Raw genomic sequence first — 25,587 nt, forward strand, 5'->3', positions numbered from 1 at the left:
TCAAATGCATTACTATACTGATTACATTCATAGAGTGTATCTCCAGTATGTGATTTTTATGCATTTGAAGAGTAAGGTTAAACATAACCCCATTGATTACATTCAAAGCATTTCTTTCCAATATGTGTTATTTCATGACTTGAAGATGACTATGATCTATGGAAAGGCTTTACCACACTAATTACATTAACAGAATTTCTATTCAGTATGGGTTCTTTCATGTTTTCGAAGATTACCATGACAAACCCTTTAGCACAGTGACTACATTAATAAAGTTTCTCTCCAGTATAGCTTCTTTCATTTATTTGGAGGTTATTGTAACAAACAAAGGCTTTACCACACTAATTACATCCATAGATTTTCTCTCTGCTGTGGGTATCTTATGCCTTTGAAGATGAATGTGATGAACAAAGGCTTTACCATACTAATTACATTCATAGGGTTTCTCTCCACTATGGCTTCTTTTATGTACTGAGAGATTACTGGGACAATGAGATTACCACAAAGATTACACTCATAGGGTTTTTCTTTTAAATGGGTACTTTTATGCCTGTGAAGATAAGTGTAATGTGCAAAGGCTTTAGCACACTGATTACCTTCATAGGGTTTGTCTCCAGTATTTGTTCTTACATGCCTTTGAGGAGTACTGTGATGTGCAAAGGCTTTACCACACTGATTACATTCATAGGGTTTCTCTCCAGTATGGCTTCTTTCATGTATTCAGAGAATACCATGACACACAAAGGTTTTACCACACTGATTACATTCATCGGGTTTCTCTCCAGTATGGCTTCTCTCATGCCCTTGAAGAGTCCTGCGATCTGCAAATGCCTTACCACACTGATTACAAACATAGGGTTTCTCTCCAGTATGGGTTCTTTTATGCCTTTGAAGATGACTGTGTTGTGAAAAGGCTTTACCACACTGATTACATTCATAGGGTTTCTCTCCAGTATGGCTTCTTTCATGTATTCAGAGAATACCATGACACACAAAGGTTTTACCACACTGATTACATTCATCGGGTTTCTCTCCAGTATGGCTTCTCTCATGCCCTTGAAGAGTCCTGCGATCTGCAAATGCCTTACCACACTGATTACAAACATAGGGTTTCTCTCCAGTATGGGTTCTTTTATGCCTTTGAAGATGACTGTGTTGTGAAAAGGCTTTACCACACTGATTACATTCATAGGGTTTCTCTCCAGTATGGCTTCTTTCATGCATTTGAAGATAACTGTGAAGGGCAAAGGCTTTACCACACTGATAACATTTATATGGTTTCTCTCTAGTATGGCTTCTTTCATGCCCTTGAAGAGTCCAGCGATCTGCAAATGCCTTACCACACTGACTACAAACATAGGGTTTCTCTCCAGCATGGGTTCTTTTATGCCTTAGAAGATTTCTGTGTTGTGAAAAGGCTTTACCACACTGATTACATTCAAAGGGTTTCTCTCCAGTATGGCTTCTTTCATGCACTTGAAGAGTACTGTGACGGGCAAAGGCTTTACCACACTGATTACATTCATATGGTTTCTCTCCAGTATGGCTTCTTTCATGCCCTTGAAGAGTCCAGCGATCTGCAAATGCCTTATCACACTGACTACAATCATAGGGTTTCTCTCCAGCATGGGTTCTTTTATGCCTTAGAAGATTATTGTGTTGTGAAAAGGCTTTACCACACTGATTACATTCAAAGGGTTTCTCCCCAGTATGTGTTCTTTTATGCCTTAGAAGATTACTGTGTTGTGAAAAGGCTTTACCACACTGATTACATTCAAAGGGTTTCTCCCTAGTATGTGTTCTTTTATGCCTTTGAAGATCACTGTGACATGCAAAGGCTTTACCACAATCAATGCATTCATAGGGTTTGAATCTATTCTGTGGTTTTTCATGCCTCTGAAGAAGACTGTCACATGCAAAATCTTCAAAACATTGAGTATATGAAGAACTTCTCTCTCTAGTTTGACTTCTTTCATTCCTGCAATGATAATGGTACATGACAAAGTATAACCACATTCGATACATTATGAATTTTTTCATTTGTATGAATTAATTTTACAATTTGATTCACTTTTAAAGAGGAATTATATCTTAAGATTTTATCATTGTAGTTACACTCATGTTGTTCCCCTACATTAAGATTTGTTTCGCACCTTAGAAGATGACTGATAATAACATCCTTTATTACAGAGTTCACATTTACAGAATCATTTTTCTGTATGAGAATTTTCATATTTGAAAAGAATTGAAACAAACTCAGAGCTTTACCACCCTTATTGCATAAAAGTATTCTATACTGTGAGTGATATGACATTTCCTAAGTGAACTAAGACAAACACAAGTTTTTACACAATCCTAGTACTACTAGTACTCACAGTATTCCTAGTGCTATTACTTGTACACTTGTACATCAAATTCAACAAGTATCTGGAACACAGGGACAGCTGAACATCTTCTAATTGTTGTGAGAGAGAGGTATAGCTACTCACATCTCTATGCTCATGTGGCTTGTATACAGAGTAGCATATGATATACCTACTAAAGGAAGAATAATAAATGTAAGGTTACCACATTTAATAAACATTGGTGTACTTTATTATTTACATTGTTGCTTCTTTTTAAAACTTCTAGGACACACTGTAAATTTTTCAGAGGTACATTTTTTTCAGCTTATACATGAAAATTACCTCTCATGTCTTCTAGAACTTTCACAATGTTCTTCAATATTATGTCCTCCCAACTGTATCCTAAAATATAGTGCCAGAAAATGGATGTTATGTAGTGAAAAGTTTAAAAATTTTAGTTACCATCTTCAATAAACCTTTACAACCATGACTACTGATTTCTTCTTCTTCATCCTCTTCTTCTTTTTCTCAGTCACATTACAAAAGGGCATCAGTCACCAATGAACAGTTGTTCCCTTATTTTGAGTGTTTTTTCCCCGAGACAGGGTTTCTCTGTGTAACAGCCCTCAATATCCTTGAACTAGTTCTTGTCCTAACCCTTATTTTGAAATGTGAATGAAAATTCAGTCTTACCTATAGTAGTAAGGTTTCTGTAGGTCTCCAGCATCACATCTTTGTAGAGATTCTTCTGGGAAGTATCCAACAAACTCCATTCTTCCCAAGTGAAGTCAACATGCACATCATCATATGTCACTGTATTCTAAAATATCCAAACATGTGTACAACAAAATGCATGATATTGACAACACTGTAAATGTATACTTCTTTGATAGTATGGTCAAAGAACTGTGGTGCTCCCTGTACTTAAACCATGACACAGACATCATAATTTAATCACCAAGTTAATTGAGAAGCAAACTAAATAGGTTCACCTGTCATTTCTGAACCTTTTGAATGGGAGATCACTTTGCAAGATAAATGCCTATTAGGAAACAATGAAAGACAAATGAACAAATCAACAGTATAGAATACACGTGAGAGAAATTCTATGAATGATTAATTCAAAACTCCAAAAAAGAAAAATAAAAGAGGCAAGCCTCATGAATTGGGTCATACCTTTAATCCTAGGTCTCTGAAGACAGAGGCATGTATATCTGCCTCTGAGTTGAATGCCAGCCTCATCCCTACAATCACTTCTAGGACAGTCAGAAATACATATTACATCCCTGTTTACCATGAAAAATCAATCAAACAAACATAAAAGATAGAAAGAACTCAGAGTTTTTTTCTGAATTTCATACAAAGAGCTATGCATTCACTCCAGCACTGTATTCATCTTCCAGAACTTGAAATGCCCCAATTTAAACTGTAATATTAATAAGATTTTACTAAAAGGCACTGGGTGCTTAAAAAGTTACAAATGAACAAATAAAAACATTAGCAGCACTTATGTTGATCACAAATATTCAACACTGAGCAGAAAATATGGCTCAACAGTAAAGAGACCTCCTAGCCTTGCATACAGGAGGGCACAAGGACTTACATGACAGATCACAACTTTCCACTATGCCAAGTTCAGGGTTTCTGGCACCATATTTTGATCACTGTACGGACGCTGGTGCATATCCATGTATGGTGTGGGAAGTCCTTTTGAATATGTGTTGCCTTTATTGGTTAATGAATGAAGCTACTTTTGGCCAATGGCTGACCAGAGTAAAGCCAGGAGGGAAATCAGAACAGAGATGTAGAGAGAGTAGGCAAAGTCAGGGAGAAGCAATGTAGCCTCTGCAGGAAACAGATGTTCCCACCAGGAACAGGTGGAAATTGCCAGTAGGCCACGACCTCATGGAGATATATGGAATAATGGAGCTGTGTTAGTTTAGGATATAAAATCTTTCTAGAAATACTCTAGCAAATACTATAGCTTCTCTGTTATTATTTCAGGTCTGGGCGTCTGAGCATGAACAAACACACCTCTACCTAGAAATTGGCAACAATAAAACCTGAGAGAGCTTGGAGAGGGATTCTAGGAACAACAACAACAACAAAAAAAAAACCATCAAGAACAGAGTTAAGCACCACTTCTTGGTAGCTAAATTTTATTTTATTTTTTTGGATGGGCTCTATTTGCTGGTGGCAAACATGGCTCCTTTAAGAGAGGTCTTCCTGATTCAGTGGTAGGGAAAATGCATGTGGTTTCAACATGGTGGCTTCCTGGAGCAACGTGTTACAAATTGCTTAATGGTGACACAGACCAACTACAACCCTGAATCTGGTGCAGAGAGAATGGCTCCCAGAGGTAGTGAATATGCTTCCTGACCAACAAACAAGGTTCCAACTGGGAGCTCGTGTCTTTCCCTTCTGGCGATTCCATGGCTTCTCCACAGTTGCCATTTCCTTTTCATTAGCATTAAAAACTTTTAAAGATAATAATCTACTGTGTAATCTATATCTAGGGTCTTAATTACCCCTTTCTGTTTAGTAAGCATATGTTTTACGGGGCCGGATGAAGTGTTAACTAATTAATCTTTATCAATATAAATTGGAAGTCAGATATCAGGGTTAAAACCTGAAATATCAGAGAAGCAGTGAACAAGCCAACAGTGACTTCAACCTCTTCCATTTCTCCATCCAAAAAAAGCTCATGATCTTCTCTCAGCCCAAACTTACTACTTCTTATCTCCTATCTATCCATAGTCCTCCAAACCTCTATGGTATTTTTTGGTCAGTAAATAGCTAGCTCTGTTCTCTGACTCCAAACATGCTGTTTTATCAAAAAATTACACGAAAACTGTATTCTTTTAAACACTGCTTGGCCCATTAGTTCTAGCCTCTTACTGGCTAGCTCTTACATATTGATCTAACCCATTTCTAATATTCTGTGTAACACCACGAGCTGGCTTACCAGGAAAGATCTTAACCTGCGTCTGTCTGGAGTGGGAGAATCATGGCGATTCACTCTGTCTCGGCTTCTTTCTCCCAGCATTCTGTTCTGTCTACTCCACCCACCTAAGGGTTGGCCTATCAAATGGGCCAAGGCAGTTTTCTTTATTAATTAACCAATAAAAACAACAGACTAGAAAAAATCACTCCCACATCAATCAAAATATGTTCAGAATATCACACAACACCCTGCAACCTCTCGTGTGTCTCACTCTTGCTACTTCCACACCCCTATGTAGCTCTCCATGACAGAGGTCTCATAGCTTGGGTATCTCAACATCCTGTGGTCTGAATGTGACCCAGCTTCATATCTATCACTTCACGTAATGAAATTTCACAATCTCGTCTTCACTGGGGCTCTCATTCTGCCAAACAAAGATGGGCAAAATAGTGATGACCTGATCACAGAAGAAGAATCCATGCTCTTTACATTTCGCATCTTTCTTGTTTTCTGTATCAGTATGACGTATGTGACCCTGCCAAAATTTGATGAGCCCCACCAAGTTTTGTACCAAATTTACAGCAAGTTCTGTATAATGTTGTTCCTGGGCCAAGAAATTAATTTACATACTCCTTCCATAAATTAAGGGCCTAGCTAGATGCAGTCTTACACCCTGGGCATGTTCCTAGGCTTTAAATGCACAGCCAGGCTCTATGCTTTGGTGGTAATGATATTCATGACGATCTCTGCACCTTTTTTCACCACTGGACTGCCACTTGCAACTACCTAGTGTTGTTTCTCTTAACAAAACACAGACATTTCTGTTTTGGGATGTCCTTCTGTTTGCTGCAAATGTGTTGCTTTTATTGGTTGATGAATAAAGCTGTTGGGCCTATGGGAGGGCAAAACATAACTAGCTAGTAAATCCAAGCAGTTAAAGAGAAAAAGAAGGTGTAGTCAAGACTCCAAGAGGCACAGAAGAAACAAGATGTGAGATAATAAGCCAGGAAACATGTGACAAAGCATATATAAAAAATATAGGTTAATTGAAATGTAAGAGCTAGCCAGTAATAGTCTGAGCCATTGTCCAAATATTATTAATTAAGATAAGCTTCTGAGTGGTTATTTGGGAGCTGACAGACAGTAGAGAAACTTGCAGCTGCATTTTTTTATTTTTTTCTACTTGTTTCCTTTTCACTGTAGACCTGAATGAGACATCAGTAATAACCATTGAATAGAAGCAATATTTTGTACAAGAAATCAATCTATTCCTTTTTAATTGTGCCTTTCTCACTTTCTCTGGACATTCAGAGAATAAGAAAGATTGGGGCAAACATATCACACAAATGATCTCTAGATAAATTTTTGATGAAGTCTGCTAAGCACCTGTGCTTACTTACCAAGCCAAAATCACCTGATGGAGCCTCAAAAAAGGAAGCCAGACTTGGGCTGGAAAGGCCATAGCAAGGCAAAGCTATGACTGTTCTGTTGAGAGCAGTGAGTCCTTTTATTTCTTTATCAGAAACAGAAGATAATTGCAATTTCTAGGATCAATACAGTTATAGTCTCAAGCATGCAATGAATTTTAAATCCTCTAGAGCACATACAAGATTGTGTAGTTCCAACTGTCCTGTTAAGCTTTCATGATTCCTAGACTGCTAAAGGATCATACAAAGAAGCACAAATCAGCCTGAATGTTTTTCACTGCCTCAGGGAATGCAATAGTATGTCAGGACCTTGGAGGCACATTGTGTACCAGGAACCAGGTACTTTAACCTGAAAAACCTAAGACACAGGTCTCTTGAGGCAGGTAGGTCAGGTCAACTCCATGGTTCCATGCAGAGCCTATTGCTGACTAAAATCCTATGACCTGGACCTCTACTGTCCATCATGCAACATTTCCATCTTCTAGGCCCTACGAGAAGAGCTGATTAAGCTCTTTGTCCAGCTCTCGATGGCTTTTACCATCTAAAGATCTGATATCTTCAGCATTCTCCTAGGAATCAACATTCCCAGGTACCTGGCAGCAACAAAATCTCTTTTGAGTCCCATGTTTGTTCCAGCTTTCTTCTCTGTTGCTGTTATTAAATTACCAAACCAAAAGCAACTCAGATAATGAACAGGTTTATTTGGTTGCTTCTCCTGTTTTACAATCCTTCCCGATGGGAGCTTAGGATAGAATCTCGAACTAAGACCTAAGAGCAAAATATGTAGAATTATTGTTTCCTGGCTTTCTCTCTTGGTTTGTCACGGTCTTGTGCACAGCTAGCTGTCCTATCCATCCCAGGTCTGCTTGGTCAAAGATATTGCCAACTCTATGGAAGAGAGAATCCAAAATTAATACAATCTCTCTCAGACACATTAATCAGATATTCTGATCTAGGCATACTCTCAATCTGTGTTCCCTCAGATCACTCTAGGCTATGCCATGTTGATAACTGAGGCAAATTAGGAAAAAGAGACAATAATATATGAAAAGGCTTTAAAGATTCAAAATCAGGGGCTGGAGAGATGGCTCAGCAGTTAAGAGCATTGCCTGCTCTTCCAAAGGTCCTGAGTTCAATTCCCAGAAACCACATGGTGACTCACAACCATCTGAAAAGAGATCTGATGCCCTCTTCTAGCTGCAGGCAGACACACAGAGAGAATATTGTATACATAATAAATAAATAAATATTAAAAAAAATAAAAAATAAATAAAAAAAGAGAAAAAACAAAATCAATGGACTAATCATATCAATCACAAAGCAGAAAAAACACAAGCATGAAGATAGATATGCCAGGAAATAGGAAGAGGCAAGCATCTAGATCAAAAAGAGAAAACCAAAACTGTCTCACTTCCCAAACCAACACAAACTCAAGGAACTCATAACATGAGAAATTTTCTGAACACAAAATTGGTGAGACCATCATTTTCCAGAATATTAACAATATACATAGATAACAATTAATAAAATAACAGCATAAATGGGCACCACTGACAAAGACACAAAGGCAGACCTACAAATACATATTATGGTTCCTCAAATAAAAACTACAAGTTTGATACAACAATAAAACACCTAGAACGCACTGAACAGAAGTCATCCTATATACTCCAGCTTTCTCTTTTAACAATAGAAGGAAATAACTTTAGGTAGAAGGTTGTTCCACAAAAACTGTAGAGATTCACTTGATGCCTTCTTATGTATTAACTTGGTAGACAATAGCTTTGACTATTGAAAGGATCTTATTCTCTATGATAAAGAAAAGAATGTCTGATGGTCTGACTCAGTGACCTGGTACAGAGCACCAGAGACAGCAAAACTACACCAGAAAAGGTACAAGGGAGTAACCACTGAGTGATTGAGCCAGAGCCAGAGATTCCTGAGGGTCCGGATGTGAATCTGGAACCTTCAAGGGAGTAGACTGAAGCCAGGACTCCTGTGGTTCTGGTCATGAGTCTAGGACCTCCAAGGAACTAGGCCTAAGCCAGGACCTCTGGGGGTCTGGGCATGAATCTGGGACCTCCAAAGGAATAGGCAGGAACCAGAGATCTCTGTGGGGCCAATCATGATCTGGGACCTCTGAGTGAGTAAGCCTGTGTCAGGTCCTCTGTTATTCTTGGTGCATCCAAGTCTGGGAATTCTGAGCCGGTAGACCAGAGCCAGAGACTTTTGCAGGACCAACTCCAAGACAGGGACTTCTGCAGGAAGGGATCCAGACCAGGATTTACAGAAACAGGTCAAAGCCAAAAACCTAGGTCAAAGTGAGCCTGAGACAGCAAACTCCAAGGGACTAGAGAAAAGCCCAGGAAAGGGACTAACAGATTGGATATGAAAACAAAATCCATCTTTGTTCTGCATACAAGAAACACATCTCAGACTCAAAGACAGATATCGTCTCAGAGTAAAGGTTTGGGAAAAATATTCCAATAAAATGGACCTAAGAGACAAATAGGTATGGCTATCCTAATACCTAACAAAGTAGACTTCAAACTAAAATCAATCAAAAGAGACAAAGAAGGGTATTTCATATTAGTCACAGGGAAAATCTATCAAGTGGAAATTCAATGCTGAACATCTATGCTCCAAATACAACAGTACCCTCATATGTAAAAGAAACTCTTCTAAAGCCTAAATCATACATTAAACCCCACACACAATAGATATCAACACTCCACTCTCACCACTGGACAGGTCAGTCAGACAAAAAAATGAACAGAAAAATGAGGGAACTACCAGATGTCATGACTGAAATGGACTTAACAGACATCTATAGAATATTTTATCCTAACAGAAAAGAATATACCTTCTTCTCAGCACCTCATTGGACCTTCTCAAAACTTGGCCACATACTTGGTAACAAAACAAACCTCAACAAATACAAAAAAAATGGAATACAGATTCAACACAATGCCCATCAAAATCTTAGCAAAATTCTTCACATTCCTTGAAAGAACATTACTCAACTTCATATGGGAAATGAAAAAACCCAGGATAGCCAAAACAATCCTGTACAATAAAAGAACTTCTGGAGGCATGACAATCTGTGACTTCAAATATTACTACAGAGCCACAGTAACAAAAACAGACTGGTATTGGCATAAGAACAGACAGGAAGACCAGTGGAACCCAATCGATGACCCGGACATCAATCCACACACCTTAAAACACCTGATTTATGACAAAGAAGCAAAAAAAAAAATCAAGTGGAAAAAAGAAAGCATATTTAATGAATGGCCCTGGCATAACTGGATATCAACATGTAGAAGAATGAAAATAGACCCATATCTATCACCATGCACAAAACTCAAGTCCAAGTGGATCAAAGACTTCAACAGAAAGCCAGTTGCACTGAATCTTATGGAAGAGAAAGTGGGAAGTACACTTGATTGCATTGTCACAAGAGACCACTTCCTAAATAGAACCCCAAGTAGGACAGACAATGTGAGAAACAATAAATGGGACATTCTGAAACTGAAGAGCTTCTGTAAAGCAAAAAACATGGTCTACAAGACAAAACAACAGCCTACAGAATGGGAAAAGATCTTCACTAACCCCACATCAGACAGAGCTCTGATCTCCAAAATACACAAAGAACTCAAGGAATTAGTCATCAAGAGAAAAAATATTCTAATAAAAATGGTGTACAGGCTGGGCTCGAACTCGTGATCCTCCTGCCTCTCCCTCCTTCAGCAAATCCTACTGGCGTGCACCACCACGAGGTGGGAAGGAGGCGGAAATCTTTAATTAAAAAAAGAAGAAAGAAAGAAATATTTGAGCATGGTAGCACATGCCTGTGACCCCAGAATTTGGGAGCTTGACAAGAAGACTATGAATTTGAGGCCAGTGTGACTTGGCCAAGAACTCTACCTGATGAAATATATACTCCTATCCTTAACCTTTCCAATAAATTTGTTCATAAAGTGCAAAAAAAAAATGGAGTACAGACCTAAACAGAGAACTGTCAACAGAGGAATCTAACATGGCTGAAAGACATTTAAAGAAATGTTCACCAGGGCTGTAGAGATGGCTCAGTGGTTAAGAGCACTGCCTGCTCTTCCAAAGGTCCTGAGTTCAATTCCCAGCAACCACATGGTGGCTCACAACCATCTGTAATGAGGTCTGGTGCCCTCTTCTGGTCTGCAGGCATACACACAGACAGAATACTATATACATAATAAAATAAATAAATAAATATATAAAAAAAGAAAGAAATGTTTACCATACTTAGTCCTCAGAGAAACGCAAATCAAAACAACTCTGAGATTCCATCTTAAACCTGTAAGAATGGCTAAGATCAAAAAAACACTGATGACAACTTATCTTGGAGAAGTTGTTGGGAAAAGGGGAACACTTCTGCATTGTTGGTGGGAATATAAAACAATACAATCTCTTTGGATATTAGTGTGGCAATTTCTCAGAAAATTAGAAAACAACCTTCCTCAAGACCCACTTTTGGGTATATATCCAAAGGATGCTCTATCGTGTCACAAGGACATGTGCTCAACTATGTTCATAGCAGCTTTGTTTGTTATAGCCAAAACCCGGAAACAACCTAAATGTCCCTCGACTGAAGTATGGATAAGGAAAATGGGGTACATTTACATAATGGAGTACTACTCAGCAGAAAAAAAATAACAACATCTCCAATTTTACAGGAAAAATAGATGGAAATAGAAAACATTATTATGAGTGAGGTAACCCAGACACAGAAAGACAATTATCACATGTCCTCACTTATAGGTGGTTTTGAAACATAAAGCAAAGAAAGCCAGCCTGCAAACTACAATCACAGAGGTTTTAGAGGACAATGAGGAGACTAAGAAGGTCTTATATAGATCTAATCTACATGGGAAGTAGAAAAAGACAAGATATCCTGAGTAAATTGGGAGCATGAGGACCTTGGGTGAAAATTGAAGGAGGGAGGGGAGCAGAGAAAAATGTAGATCTCAAAAAAAAAAAAAAAAAAAAGCAAAAAAGCCAAGAATGTCTGTTAGGGTCTATTAGACGCCATTTTGTTTCCTATGATTGAAAGTTGCCTATAAGTCTGCATCAGAGTAAGGAAATGAAAACATTGGAAAACAAAAGGAAAGTTAACGTTTTGTTTTGTTTTTCGCGACAGGGTTTCTCTGTAGCTTTGTAACCTGTCCTGGAACTAGCTGTTGTTGACCAGGCTGGCCTTGAGTTCACAGAGATCTGCCTGCCAATGACTCCCTAGAGCTGGGATTAAAGGCATGTGCCAAGACCACCACCCAGTAAATTAACAGATTTTGAAAGCCACCAGTGTACACCTACAGAAATTTATTTTCTTCATAAGTCACAAGAATTCTTTTTTGTTTTTTTTTGTTTTTTTATTTTTTGAGACAGGGTTTCTCTGTGGCTTTGGAGCCTGTCCTGGAACTAGCTCTGGTAGATCACGCTGGTCTCGAACTCACAGAGATCTGCTTGTCTCTGCCTCCCGAGAGCTGGGATTAAAGGCGTGCACCACCACTGCCCAGTCACAAGCGCTCTTGAAAACAAGTTTATTGCTATTTTTTGCATAATTTTGTGCATGAGTGAGAATGTGTTCCATGAGTATTTAGGTGACATACAAAAAAGAGAGGTTCAGATGCCCTGGATCTGAAATAGAAGAGTTAGGAGCCTCACAACTTGAGTGTAAATATCTGAACTCAGGTCATCTCCAAAATGAGTATTTGCTGAGACACCTGCCAACAGCTATAATATCCTTTATTCAATAAACCAAAAGTTTCTCACAGATAAACAACAACAAGAGTAACAAAACCTAATTAATAAAGAAGTAAACAAATGATTCTTGGGAACATGATGCATCAAAATCAAGACGTTATATATGGTAAATTTACACCATGAATGAATACTGACCCATGACGATGCCCAACAATTTATGTCAGGAAAGCTGACTATAGAGCTACATTCACAGAAGAAACATTCAAATTCTAAATGGGATTATGAAAAAAAACCACAGATTGACATAATAGGATGTCTATACTAACCAAAAAGATACAACTCTCAAGAATGTGTATAATATTAGTGAAAGAATAAAGGGCATTGAGAGAAAGATCCAAAAAAGGAGGCAGAAAAATATATCCAAATTTAATTAAAACACCAAAGGAAACTTAGCCAGGAAAAGTGTGATCTTAATCAATGTTACCCATATATAGTTGACTACACGACTCAAACTGATAACTTTAAAACTCTAAGGTGGTACAGTCATTTAAGAATTTTGAAGGTGTAATATAGAGGAAGCAAGGTCATTTCCCTGGAGTGCAATATACTGGAATCAAGGCCACCTGAGGTAACATACAAGAGTTTGTCTGAGGAACATTTTATCCACGAGGATGGAAATGCAGTTGTTTTAGAATTAATATGCCTTCCCCTTGGGAAATGACTTCACATACTTGGGAGATTCATAAAGAAAGTTTCTTTAACAATGGTAGGTAGGCATCCATCTCTGGCTAATGCTCAGAGAGGAACCTGATTAGACAGATTTTGTATTCCACACATGCCGTCAGCCTTAAGTGTCTTTTCCATTCATGCTCCAGGTTACACTTTGAATAAAAACAAGCAACTTGCAGGTCTAGCCACTTAGGCTGATAATAGGGCTACACAGAGAAGATATTCCCAGGATAATGTTTTAAGTACACCAGCGACCTGAGACAGCAGGTCATTCTTCAGTGACAGGGTCCTGAGGGGTAGGTAGCAGGGATGAGAAAGTTATGAAAAATAGAAGGTAGAAAATATGAAAGATTGGGTGGGTTGATCTTGCACAAGCTATGGCCTACGCCGAATAAGCTTCTTAAGATGAACTGTATCTTGTATGCTACTTCCGGGGGAAAAGGAAAGGAAATAGGAGAACTCTATGAAGTCAGTAGAAACTATCATACAATGGGACAAATTCAAGAAGAGGCTACTCAAAATATGTTACACAATGGGAAAGCAGGCTATTCCAAGAATATTACTACTAAGCCCACAAAGGCCTTGGGACTGGTAACCATAGCTCCACAGGGTAGGAAGAGTTGGGTTTTCAGGATCTGAAGCAACCCTTCCACAAAGGCCTTGGCCCTAGACCATTATCAGCTCTCCCAAGCATATTCCTGCTTTTAGAAAAAAGGCTCTGCTTTATTGTCAATACATCAGGCCCTTAGGGAAAGCTCCCAAAGTCTAGTCCCCAGGCTATTAATATCTCTCACAAGAGTGTTCCTCCTCCCTGCCTGAGGGCCTAAATGGAAGCTTTGATTGATCAGCTAAGTCCTGAACACAACAGTGTTTTACTTTTTAAATAGTTGTCAGCTGATGTCATATTGCCCACCTGACAGATTATGCTTTTCAAAAGAAGAAAACTGGAACTTTATGGCACACCAGGCCTTAAGGTTAGTTGTGACCCTGAAATGCCTCCTCGAGTAGCTTGTTAGAGACTTGTTCTTTGATAATGGGGATGGGACTAGTGGCTGATTGTAAATCAGGGGAGGTCTCTTTGTAAAGATTTGGAGCCAAATGTCTGGACAACCCTAGAGCAACGGGTATCCTATCATCCCAATCTCTAACAGGCCTAGTTAGCATAGACTTATCTTTTGGGGGTTTTAGAGGCCGACCTCTATCAGCTAAATTCTACTTTGTGAGACTTACTATTTCCTAAGCATTGGTAAATACTTTATATATCCAATCCTACCCTTCTACATTACAGTGAACAAAATTAGCAAAAATTGAATCTTAAACATTAAGGATGGCAGAGGGAACAACTTCCTAAATATAATCCCAGCAGCACAGACACTGAGAAAAACAACTAATAAATAAGATCTCCTGAAACTGAAAAGCTTCTGTAAAGCAAAGGACACGGTCAACAAGACAAAATGACAGCCTGCAGAATGGGAAAATATCTTCAGTTACCCCACATTAGAGGTCTGATCACCAAAATATACAAAGAACTCAAGAAATTGGACACCAAAAGATACATAATCCAATGAAAAAAAATGGAGTACAGACCTAAAAAGAGAACTCTCAACAGAGGAATCTAAAATGGCTGAAAGACACTTAAGGAAATGTTCAGCATCCTTAGTCATCAGAGAAATGCAAATCAAAATAACTCTGAGATTCCATCTTATACCTGTAAGAATGGCCAAGATCAAAAACACTGATGACAACTTATGCAGGAGAGGTTGTGGGGAAAAGGGAACATTTCTGCATTGCTGGTGGGAATGCAAGCTGGTACAACCCCTTTGGATGTCAGTGTGGTGATTTCTCAGTAAATTAGGAAACAACCTTCCTCAAGACCCAGTAATACCACTTTTGGGTATATATCCAAAGGATGCTCAATCATGCCACAAGGACATGTGCTCAACTATGTTCATAGCAGCTTTGTTTGTCATAGCCAGAATCTGGAAACAACCTAAATGCCCCTCGATTGAAGAATAGATAAGGAAAATGTGGTACATTTACAAAATGGAGTACTACACAGCAGAAAAAAATAACGACAGCTTGAATTTTGCAGTGAAGAGTCCAAGAATAAAATAAAAATGTAGATTCCAAAAATAAGAATGTAGGGCTGGAGAGATGGCTCAGTAGTTAAGAGCACTGACTGCTCTTCCGGAGGTCCTGAATTCGATTCCCAGTAACCACATGGTGGCTCACAACCATCTGTAATGAGATCTGGTGCCCTCTTCTGGCCTGAGGGCATACATGGAGGCTGAACACTGTGTACAAAATAAATAAATAAATCTTTAAAAAAAATAACGATCTAAAAAAATAAAAAGTTATAAGTCTAGGAGAATGGGAACAGACTGTCAGCAGCTTTCTCAGCAGATCAAGAATCATTCATTCACAGTGAGCTATTTTCTCAGATGCTTGGGAAGCTTAGGTCATTTTACAACTGGCTGTTTTATTTACAAGGCCAAAGCTTTTCCCTACAAATTGAGAGTAGTGTCCTGGCCATCCCTGGTAAATGACAGATGTGAACTGAGTTAACCTTTTAGGAGACAGAGATATGTGACCTTTGGGTTAGACACTGTTTCCATTATGAAAAACTGGCGCCACCAGAGGACAGGCATAAGACTCCAGTTTACACCTGGGGGTACCAGGAGAAAGTGGACAAATACAATGGTTTAATTGATGAGCTCTGCTAATGGAGGCTGTAAAGTATGGCAGTCAGTATCTGAGTTTTACCTTGAGATAGTGTGAAAAGCTTTCTGCTAACTCCTAAGTTCTCAGCCTAAGAACCAGTTAATCCTAATTTATTAATCTTCTAGTATTACTAGCAGTCCCTTTCTGCGTAATTGCTAAAGACATCTGTTTTCTCGCAATTAGTGACCTTCGTTGTAATCTCTGAAACATATTTCATGATGGCTGACCAGTTACTCACCGACATTAGCACTCACTCCTCTCTTTAGGGTCTCCGCTGACCAACCCAAGGATCAGGGCAAGGTTGTAAATATTCCTTTGTTCAGAGCTAATGCTTGGTGTCCCTACTATAAAAAGTGGGTTCAAAAATCTGCCTTTCGCCACAGTCTAACAAACACCATCTCTGGCTGTGGTCTCAGCTAGCTGATGAGCTTCTGTGCCCCGCGGCGTTTTATTTTTATTTTTTATTTTTAAGTTTGCTTCTGGGTTTCCTAGGATCTGGTTTCTGGAATAAAGTTTGCATCTGGTTTATTAGACTTAGTGGTGTTCTCATCTTTGCTCGACCCCCCTGGACCCACCAGCAGGAAAATGGATGGAGCTAGAAAACATTATTTTGAGTGAGGTAACACAGACACAGAAAGACGATTATCACATGTACTCACTCGTAGGTGGTTTTGTAACATAAAGTAAAGAAAGCCAGCCTACAAACCACAATCCCAGAGAACTTAGACAACAATGTGAACACTAAGAGAGACTTACATAGATCGAATCTGCACGGGAAGTAGAATGTAAAAAAAGACAAGATCTCCTGAGTAAATTGAGATTATGGGGACCTTGGGCAAGGGCTGAACGGGGGAGAGGAGAAGAATTGAGGGGCGTAGAGAAATATGTAGAGCTCGAAAATTTCAATTAAAAAAATACATTAAGTTCAAATACGAAGTGCTGAACAGCTAGCAAATAGTGGGGAAAATCGGCCTCTCTGAGTTTAGTAACCTGTTCTCCATGAATACAGGTAAAGCACATTGATGTTTTACACACAGCTCCCTGCGCCCTATGCTCTCAGCATAGAGTCCACAGAGCTAAGTTATTCAGAGGCTTACTCCTAGGTCCAGGGAGTTGCAAGGACCACGTGGGACCTCACAGGACAGGGAAAATGGCTGCAGGTTCCAAACCTGATACAGGGAGGCGTCACCACACTGGCTCCTACACCTCACCATCTTCTCCTTCCCATCTGGGGACAACAGCCCCTACTCACCATGTCGTGATCTCCCAGCTTACCCAAGCTTTGCACTCAGCTCCCTGTAGTATAACTTGCAGCACAACACACAAAGCCACTAGCACCAGCTCCTCTTCAAAGCCAAGCCTAAAACCTGTGCAGGAAGGGCCCTGCACCATTTCTGACTGGCAGGTCGTCTGGAGGACCTGATTGGCCAGTGAGGCCTGAGTGACAAGAACACCTTCCATAGGGTTAGGCTGTGCTTAAAGTCACAGCACAAGGCTTCCTGTTCCTGCCTTCCACACCAGACAAAGACCTTTTTATTTTTTATTTATTTTTTTTTTTGTTATTTTTTTGTTGTTGTTTTTTCGAGACAGGGTTTCTCTGTGCTTTTGGAGCCTGTCCTGGAACTAGCTCTTGTAGACCAGGCTGGTCTCGAACTCACAGAGATCCGCCTGCCTCTGCCTCCCAAGTGCTGGGATTAAAGGCGTGCGCCACCATCGCCCGGCCAAAGACCTTTTTTGACCTTTTTTAGATCAGCAAAGAAATGCATTTCAATAGCAATTGCCCAGAATCCAAAGGCTAGCAGAGCCTGCTATCTTCCTGCAGTCCACAGGCACTTCCCCTTCTTCCTCCTGGGCACAACAGGTCTAGAGAGCTTTTACTGCCCACTATACTATGTTGTCACACATAGTGGAAGCATCCCGGAATATTAACATTTAAAGAGATATTTAAGGACACAAAAGGAGATGTTTGCTCTGTGGTTTCATGCTGAGGTTGTCTGGGGGAATTCAGACAACCAGGAAAAACAGGAACCTGACCGCAAACAAGATAATAAGTCTTTCTCCAGTCAGAAGGCTGGGTGATGGCTCTATGCTTTAGCAGTATTATTCCTGAAATTCAGAACAAACTCTTGGCAAATGAATAATAATAAAAACAGCAGGGCTGGAGAGATGGCTCAGTGGTTAAGAGCATTGCCTGCTCTTCCCAAGGTCCTGAGTTCGATTCCCGGCAACCACATGGTGACTCACAACCATCTGTCACAACCATCTGTAAGGAGATCTGGTGCCCTCTTCTGGTCTGCAGGCATACACACAGACAGAATGTTGTATACATAATAAATAAATAAATATTTTTGAAAAGAAAATAAAAGTAAAATAAAAATAAAAACAGCAATCTTTGTGCAAAGTTGACTACTTAGAGAATAATGGAGCTAGACTAATGTGTTTATGGACACTATTGTTAGCTAGCATTTCTTCTTCAGTGAGCAGGTGCTAAAAAAAATCACAGCTGCATTATTCAAGGGTGTTTTTGGTGTTATCGAGAAAGGGTTTATCTGGGTGGCTCTGAAACTCATTCCATCGACCACGCTGGTCTCAAACTCAGAAAATGTGACTGCCTCTTCCTCCTGAGTGCTGAGGTTAAAGGTGTGCACTGCCACCAAGCAGCTAAATGTAGATATTATGATCTCAAATAATCCAGATTAAAGATGGGTCTTAATTTCAAAATCTTAAGAAAAATCCCTATAGGTGTACTCAACTCTGCGGGTTTTAATTTCAGAGGTAATCAATTTGACTACCAAGAATAGCCATCACAACATACAAGATAGAAAAATGAGAAAGATTTCCTACCTGCAGGAGACAAGGAGAGCATGGGAGTTGTTTCCAAAACAATACTTTTCCTAAGCAGAGGAATCATGGGGATTTTTCTTAGGGAATCTGCATGTGCTCATGTAGAGCTCTGCCTGGAGCTAAGCTTGCTCAGATGACAAATCCACTTCTGAACAAGATCACAATTTAAAATCAAAGACATTTAGGGACATAGGGACACTCTTGCATAAAAGTCTGTCAGGGACATTTAAATTATAAAAATGATGGAAAGAAATACCTGAAAATCAAGTAAATGACACAAATAAAAGTCCTTCCATAAGGTTAGGCTGTGCTTAAAGTCACAGCACAAGGCTTCCTGTTCCTGCCTTCCACACCAGACAAAGACCTTTTTTAGATCAGAAAAAAATGCATTTCAATAGCAATTGCCCTGGATCCAATGGCTAGCAGAGCCTGCTATCTTCCTGAAGTCCACAGGCACTTCCCCTTCTTCCTCCTGGACACAACAGGTCTAGAGAGCTTGTACAGCACACTATACTATCCTGTCACACATAGTGGAAGCATCCCGGAACATTAACATTTAAAGAGATATTTAAGGACGCAAAAGGAGATGTTTGTTCTGTACTTTCATGCTGAGGTTGTCTGGGGGAATTCAGACAACCAGGAAAAGCAGAAACCTGACCTCAAACAAGATAATAAGTCTTTCTCCAATCAGAAGGCTCTGTTGCTTTAGTAGTATTATTCCTGAAACTCAGAACAAACTCTTGGCAAATGAATAATAACAAAAACAGCAATCTTTGTGCAAAGTTGACTACTTAGAGAATAATGGAGCTAGGCTAACGTGTTTATGAACACTATTGTTAGCTAGCACATCTTCAGTGAGCAGGTGCTAAAAAAATCACAGCTGTATTATTCTAGGTTCTCTACATGAGCAGGACCAATAGAACTAATCTCTCCATGTATGTTGATAAAATGTATTAAAATGTCACACGAGCCGTGGTTGGGTAGTCCAACGACAGCCAACTACCAATCAAAATTTGAAGAGTCCAGTAATTGCTCAGTCCATGAGGCTGAATGTCTCTGCTGGTCTTCAGTATACACAAAAATTCCAATAAAATAGGCTCTAATGTTAGTAAAGAAATGAACTTGGTAATAAATAATGGTGCAATCACGCAAAAATAGAGAAATTCTGATGGAGGAAGGTTAAAAAATAAAGGAACTGCTTGGCCCTCATAGGTTAGAACATAGGTCGGTGGAGTAAACAGAACAGAATGCTGCGAGGAAGAGGAAGTGAGCTCAGACTCGATAGCTCTGCTCTCTGGGGAGATGCGATGAAGCTCCGACCCAGAATGGACATAGGCTAGAATCTTCTCGGTAAGCGCACCTTTGGGTGCTACACACATTATTAGAAATGGGCTAGTCCAGGTGCGAGAGTTAGTCAAGAAGAGGCTAGATATAATGGGCCAAGCAGTGTTTAAAAGAATACAGTTTGTGTGTTGTTATTTGGGGTATAAAGCTAACCATGTGGGACCAGATGGGACAAAAAGCAGGCCCGCAGCCTACACTACAAAATTCCTTCTTCAATATTCTTTATAGAAGTCAGTTGCTTCCAGGAGGTGCAATTCAGATTAAAATGGACTTTGTTCTTTGTTTGATTTTTTTTGGGGGGGTGCTTTTGGTGTTATTCAGAAAATGTTTATCTGGGTGCCTCTGGAACTCATTCCATAGACCAGACTGGCCTCAAACTCAGAAAATGTGACTGCCTCTGCCTCCTGAGAGCTGAGGTTAAAGTTTCCACCAAGCAGCTAAATGTGGATATTATCATCTCAAACGATCCAGATTAAAGATGGGTCTTAATTTCATAATCTTAAGAAAAATCCCTAGAGGTTTACCCAACTCTGCGGGTTTTAATTTCAGAGGTAATCAATTTGACTACCAGGAATAGCCATCATAACATCCAAGACAGAAAAATGAGAAAGAGTTCCTACGTGCAGGAGGCAAGGAGAGCATGGGAGTTGTTTCCAAAACAATGCTTTTCCTAAACAGAGGAATCATGGGGATTCTACGTAGGGAATCTGCATGTGCTCATGTAGAGCTCTGCCTGGAGCTAAGCTTGCTCAGATGACAAATCCACTTCTGAACAAGATCACAATTTAAAATCAAAGACATTTAGGGACATAGGGACACTCTTGCATTAAAGTCTGTCAGGGACATTTAAATTATAAAAATGATGGAAAGAAATACCTGAAAATCGAGTAAATGACACAAATAAAAGTCATTGCTTTGGCGCCTATGCAGTCTGTCAGTCTTGATCCCTGATCTGAATTCAAGAAAACTGCACCAGTACCACAGTTCTCACAGATGCAGAAGATAGAGAAGACAAATAAGAAAACGTCAATAAACGTCACCTAACAGCACTGTATATTCTGCTTTTAAATGAAAGGTAATGATGATCTCTACTAACCTTAGAACCAATCTGCTTTCACCTCTGAGTGGGCAGGCTTGGCAGAAGGCCATGGCTACTTCCATGCAAGACAAGAAGGAATTCATTTTAACTAACCCTCGCTGCTGTCTGTATGACGGCTGCGACATCACTATAAAAATTTATTCTTTCCGGCCGGGCGCTGGTGCGCACGCCTTTAATCCCAGCACTCAGGAGGCAGAGGCAGGCGGATCTCTGTGATTTCGAGACCAGCCTGGTCTACAAGAGCTAGTTCCAGGACAGGCTCCAAAACCAAGAGAAACCCTGTCTCAAAAAACCAAAAAAAAAAAATTATTCTTTCCTTAATCTACTTTTTAAAAAATTAATTATAAGGCATTTTTCCTGTATGTGCCTGTACACAGTAACTACAGAGGCCAGAACAAGGCAGGAGATGCGTGGGACTGGAGTTTCAGCAAATGGTGAGCTACCATGTGGGTTCTGGAAAAGGAATGCGAGTCCTCTGTAACAACACTCGGTGTTCTGAATTGCTGATCCATCTCTCTAATGCCTCTTTTTTATTTAAAACTTATTTCCATAAATTGTTAATTAAAAGATATTACATCACTTTTCCTCTTTATCTCTTCATTCCATCCCTTCTGAAATCTTCCAATTTCTTCCTTGTTAAGTACCAGGGATTAAACATGCTGTAATACATGAGTACAACCTACTGCATTTATTTTTGTTGGTTGTGTAAATATGGATAATGGGCTGGGTACATTGCATTGGATGAAGTTGGGGATCTCATCTTTGCCTGAGGCTAATTCTCTCAAATGGAGGAGAATTCCACTTTTTAATTAGCATCAATTGTCTGATTCTGACTAAGTTGCCTTGGACAAGAAACACAATTGAGAATAGAAAACTTAGGGTGGAAAATACCTTAGCAGTTAAGAGCACAAAAACTTCTTTCAACGAATCCAGCTTCCATTCTCAGTACATGTAGACGCTCACTACAATCTGTAACTCCAGTATCAGGGGTTTTGATACCATCTCCTGGCCTCCAGGGCCATCAGAAGAAGAGAAGAATTGCACAATAAAAATTATTTTTCAAGCTGTGTGTGGTAAGGCATTCTTTTAGTCCCAGCAATCTGGTCACAGAGGCAGGAAGATCACTTTGAGGATTAAAGCCTGTGCCACACATAGTCTACACACACACACACACACACATACACACACACACACATACACACACACGAAAAGAAGAAAACTGAATAACATACAAGAAAAGTAGCATTGAAGAAATGGGACAGTATAATACCTCATAAAGTAAATTCAAGTGTCTGCCCCTGGTGCCCATGGAATCATTTTCAAAAACATACCTGGCCAGGCATTTGAGCACATGCTGCTAATCCCAGTCTGTTGTAATGGGAGTGGTGGGCTGCGTTCCCGCACAGCTCTGCACGGCTAGCTTTACCAGAAGTAATTACATGGAAACTGTATTCTTTTAAACGCTGCTTGGCCCATTAGCTCTAGCCTCTTATTTGCTAGCTCTAACATATTGATCTAACCCATTTCTAATATTCTGTGTAGCACCACGATCTGGCTTACCAGGAAAGATCTTAACCTGCGTCTGTCTGGAGGGGGAGAATCATGGCGACTGCCTGACTTGACTTCTTTCTCCCAGCATTCTGTTCTGTTACTCCGCCTACCTAATTTTCTGTCCCATTAAAGGGCCAAGGCAGTCTCTTTATTTAACCAATGAAATTAACACAAAACAGAAGACTCTCCCCCATCACCAGTCTCTTGAAGAAACTGAATGTTTGACAGTGGGCCACCACCTTACTATGCAATCCCAAATGTCTCTCATGAGCTAGGTGTTATCATACCCTGAAAGTCCTGAAGTAGAACGTGCAAAGCAGTAATCTCTTATCAAATGATAGTGGTATATAAGAGATAAGGCCTAGGCAGGTCCAGAAGGCTCAAACAAGCTACCTGAAGAAGTTGTCCAAATGCCCATGGCTTCCACTCCTGTTGCACTGCCTTCTGCTGCCAAGCTTGCACCTATAGCCTCATGGGGTGTTCCCTATGATTGGTCAACTGAGGAAGAGAAGACTAGTGCCTGGTTTACTGATGGTTCTGTACATCGTGCAGGCGCCACCCATAAGTGGACAGCTGCAGCATTATAGCCCCATTCTGGGAACACCCCGAAAGATACTGGTGAGGGGAAATCTTCGTAGTGGACAGAAGTGCACACAGTACACATCATTATACAGATGGTTTGGATGGAGAAATGGCCAAATGTGCAACTACTTACTAGTTAATGGGCTGTAGCCAGTGGATTGACAGGATGGTCAGGGACTTGGAAAGAGCATGATTGGAAAATTGGTGAGAAAAGATACCTGGGGAAGAAGTATGTGGATAGATCTCACCAAATAGGAAAAGGGTATGAAGATCCTTGTAAATCCCATGTAAATGCTCACCAAAATTTGACTTCAGCTGACAAGGAGTTTATTGATCAAGTTGATAGGATGACTGTTTCTGTGGACAGTCAGCCTCTTTTCCAAGTTGTTCATCTCATTGCCCAATGGACCCCTGAACAAAGTGACCATGGTGACAGAGATGGAGGTCAGGCATGGACTTCCACTCACTATAGCTGACTTGGCTGCAGCTGCTGCTGAGTGTAGATCAGCCAACAGCAGAGTCCAATGCTGAGTCCCAGATATGGCACCATTTCCTGGAGTGACCAGCCGGCAACCTAGTGACAGGTTGAACCTCTTCCTCCATGGAAAAGACAACTCTTTGTCCTTAAATAAGTAGCACTAATTCTGTTTATGGATTTTCCTTTCTTACATGTAATGCCTCTGCCAAAATCACCATCAATGGACTTAGAGAATATCACATCCACCAACATGCTATTTCACAATGTATTGCTTCTGGCAGAGAAGCTTGACAGTGGGCCAGCAGTTATGGAACCCACTGATCTTACCACATTACACAGCATCCTGAAGAGACTGGCCTGGTAAAAATGTGGAAATGGCTGACATGGAACTAGCTCTTGTAGACCAGGCTGGCCTTGAACTCACATAGATCCACTTGCCTCTGCCTCCCAAGTGCTGGGATTAAAGGCGTGCGCCACCACCGCCCAGCTGTGGTATGGTTTCTAATATGACCTGAATCCATGGACTGCTCTCTGTCTCTGTCTCTCTGTCTCTCTCTGTCTCTGTCTCTCTGTCTCTCTCTCTGTCTCTCTCTTTCTCTCTCTCTTTGTCTCTCTCTTTCTCTCTCTCTCTCTCTCTTTCTCTCCTGCTACTCTTGTTCCCAAGGACTGGTCTCTGTCCCCAATATGCTTTCTTTTTTAAGGCTTGACCACTGGCCAGGTAAATTTGGTTCACTACCTTTTGTTTTTTAGATTTATTTATTTATTATGAATATAACAATCTGCCTCCATGTATGCCAGGATGCCAGAACAGGGCGTCAGATATCATTACAGATGTTTGTGAGCCACTATGTTGTTGCTGAAAATTAAACTCAGGACCTCTGGAAGAGCAGCCAGTGCTCTTAACCACTAAGCCATCTCTCCAGTGCCCCTCCCCATATTTTCTTGTGCCCTTCTTCTCTCTTCTTCAAATAAACCTCCCATGAGAGTTCTGTTGTATGGCATAACTTTTCTTTGTGGCAATTTTTTAAACTCCAATACAATCTAGAAAAGTTTTTGCTTCCTGATTCTGGAACTCTTAAGTTGTGCTGACCTAGAAGTATTGGTTCCAGAGTGGGGAGTGTTCCTGCCAGATACCACAACAAACATTCCATTTAAATGGAAACTCAGACTTCCTTCTGCCCATTTGGGTTTCAAATGCCCTTAAACCAGCAGACTAAGAAAGGAATAGCAGCAATAGGAGAGGTAATATTTCCAGATTACCATGTGGAAATTGGATTGCACCTTCACAATGGAGGTAAGAAGGATTTTTTTCTAAAATGCAGAAAATCCTTTAGGGTATCTCATGGTCCTAAAGTTAACCGGAAACTACAGCAGTCTAATCCAGGAAGAATGACAAAGGACACAGACCCCTCAGGAATGAAGGTATGGACCACCAAGACCTGCTGAAGTGCTTGAAGAGGTTGGAAGAAACAGAGTTGCAGAAATGAATATTATAACTGAAATGAGTGCCTCTGTTTTTTTTTTTTTTTTTTTTTTTTTTTTTTTTTTTTTTTTTTTTTTTTTTTGCTTTTTTCGAGACAGGGTTTCTCTGTGGTTTTGGAGCCTGTCCTGGAACTAGCTCTTGTAGACCAGGCTGGTCTGGAACTCACAGAAATCCACCTGCCTCTGCCTCCCAAGTGCTGGGATTAAAGGCGTACGCCACCACCGCCCGGCCTTGTTCTGTTTTTTTTCAGTAATGTATTTGTACATATATTCCTATGTTCTTTCAATTGCCTTATCAT

General features: G+C 40.1%; 1 pseudogene; it reads right to left on the reverse strand.

Annotated features, from left to right (window-relative positions):
• Positions 1-544: 544 nt before the first annotated feature.
• LOC130874609 (zinc finger protein 844-like) lies at positions 545-3,072 on the reverse strand (annotated as a pseudogene).
• Between the last annotated feature and the right edge of the window lie 22,515 nt (positions 3,073-25,587).

Source organism: Chionomys nivalis, chromosome 5, assembly GCF_950005125.1.
Source record: "Chionomys nivalis chromosome 5, mChiNiv1.1, whole genome shotgun sequence".
Lineage (NCBI taxonomy): Eukaryota > Metazoa > Chordata > Mammalia > Rodentia > Cricetidae > Chionomys > Chionomys nivalis.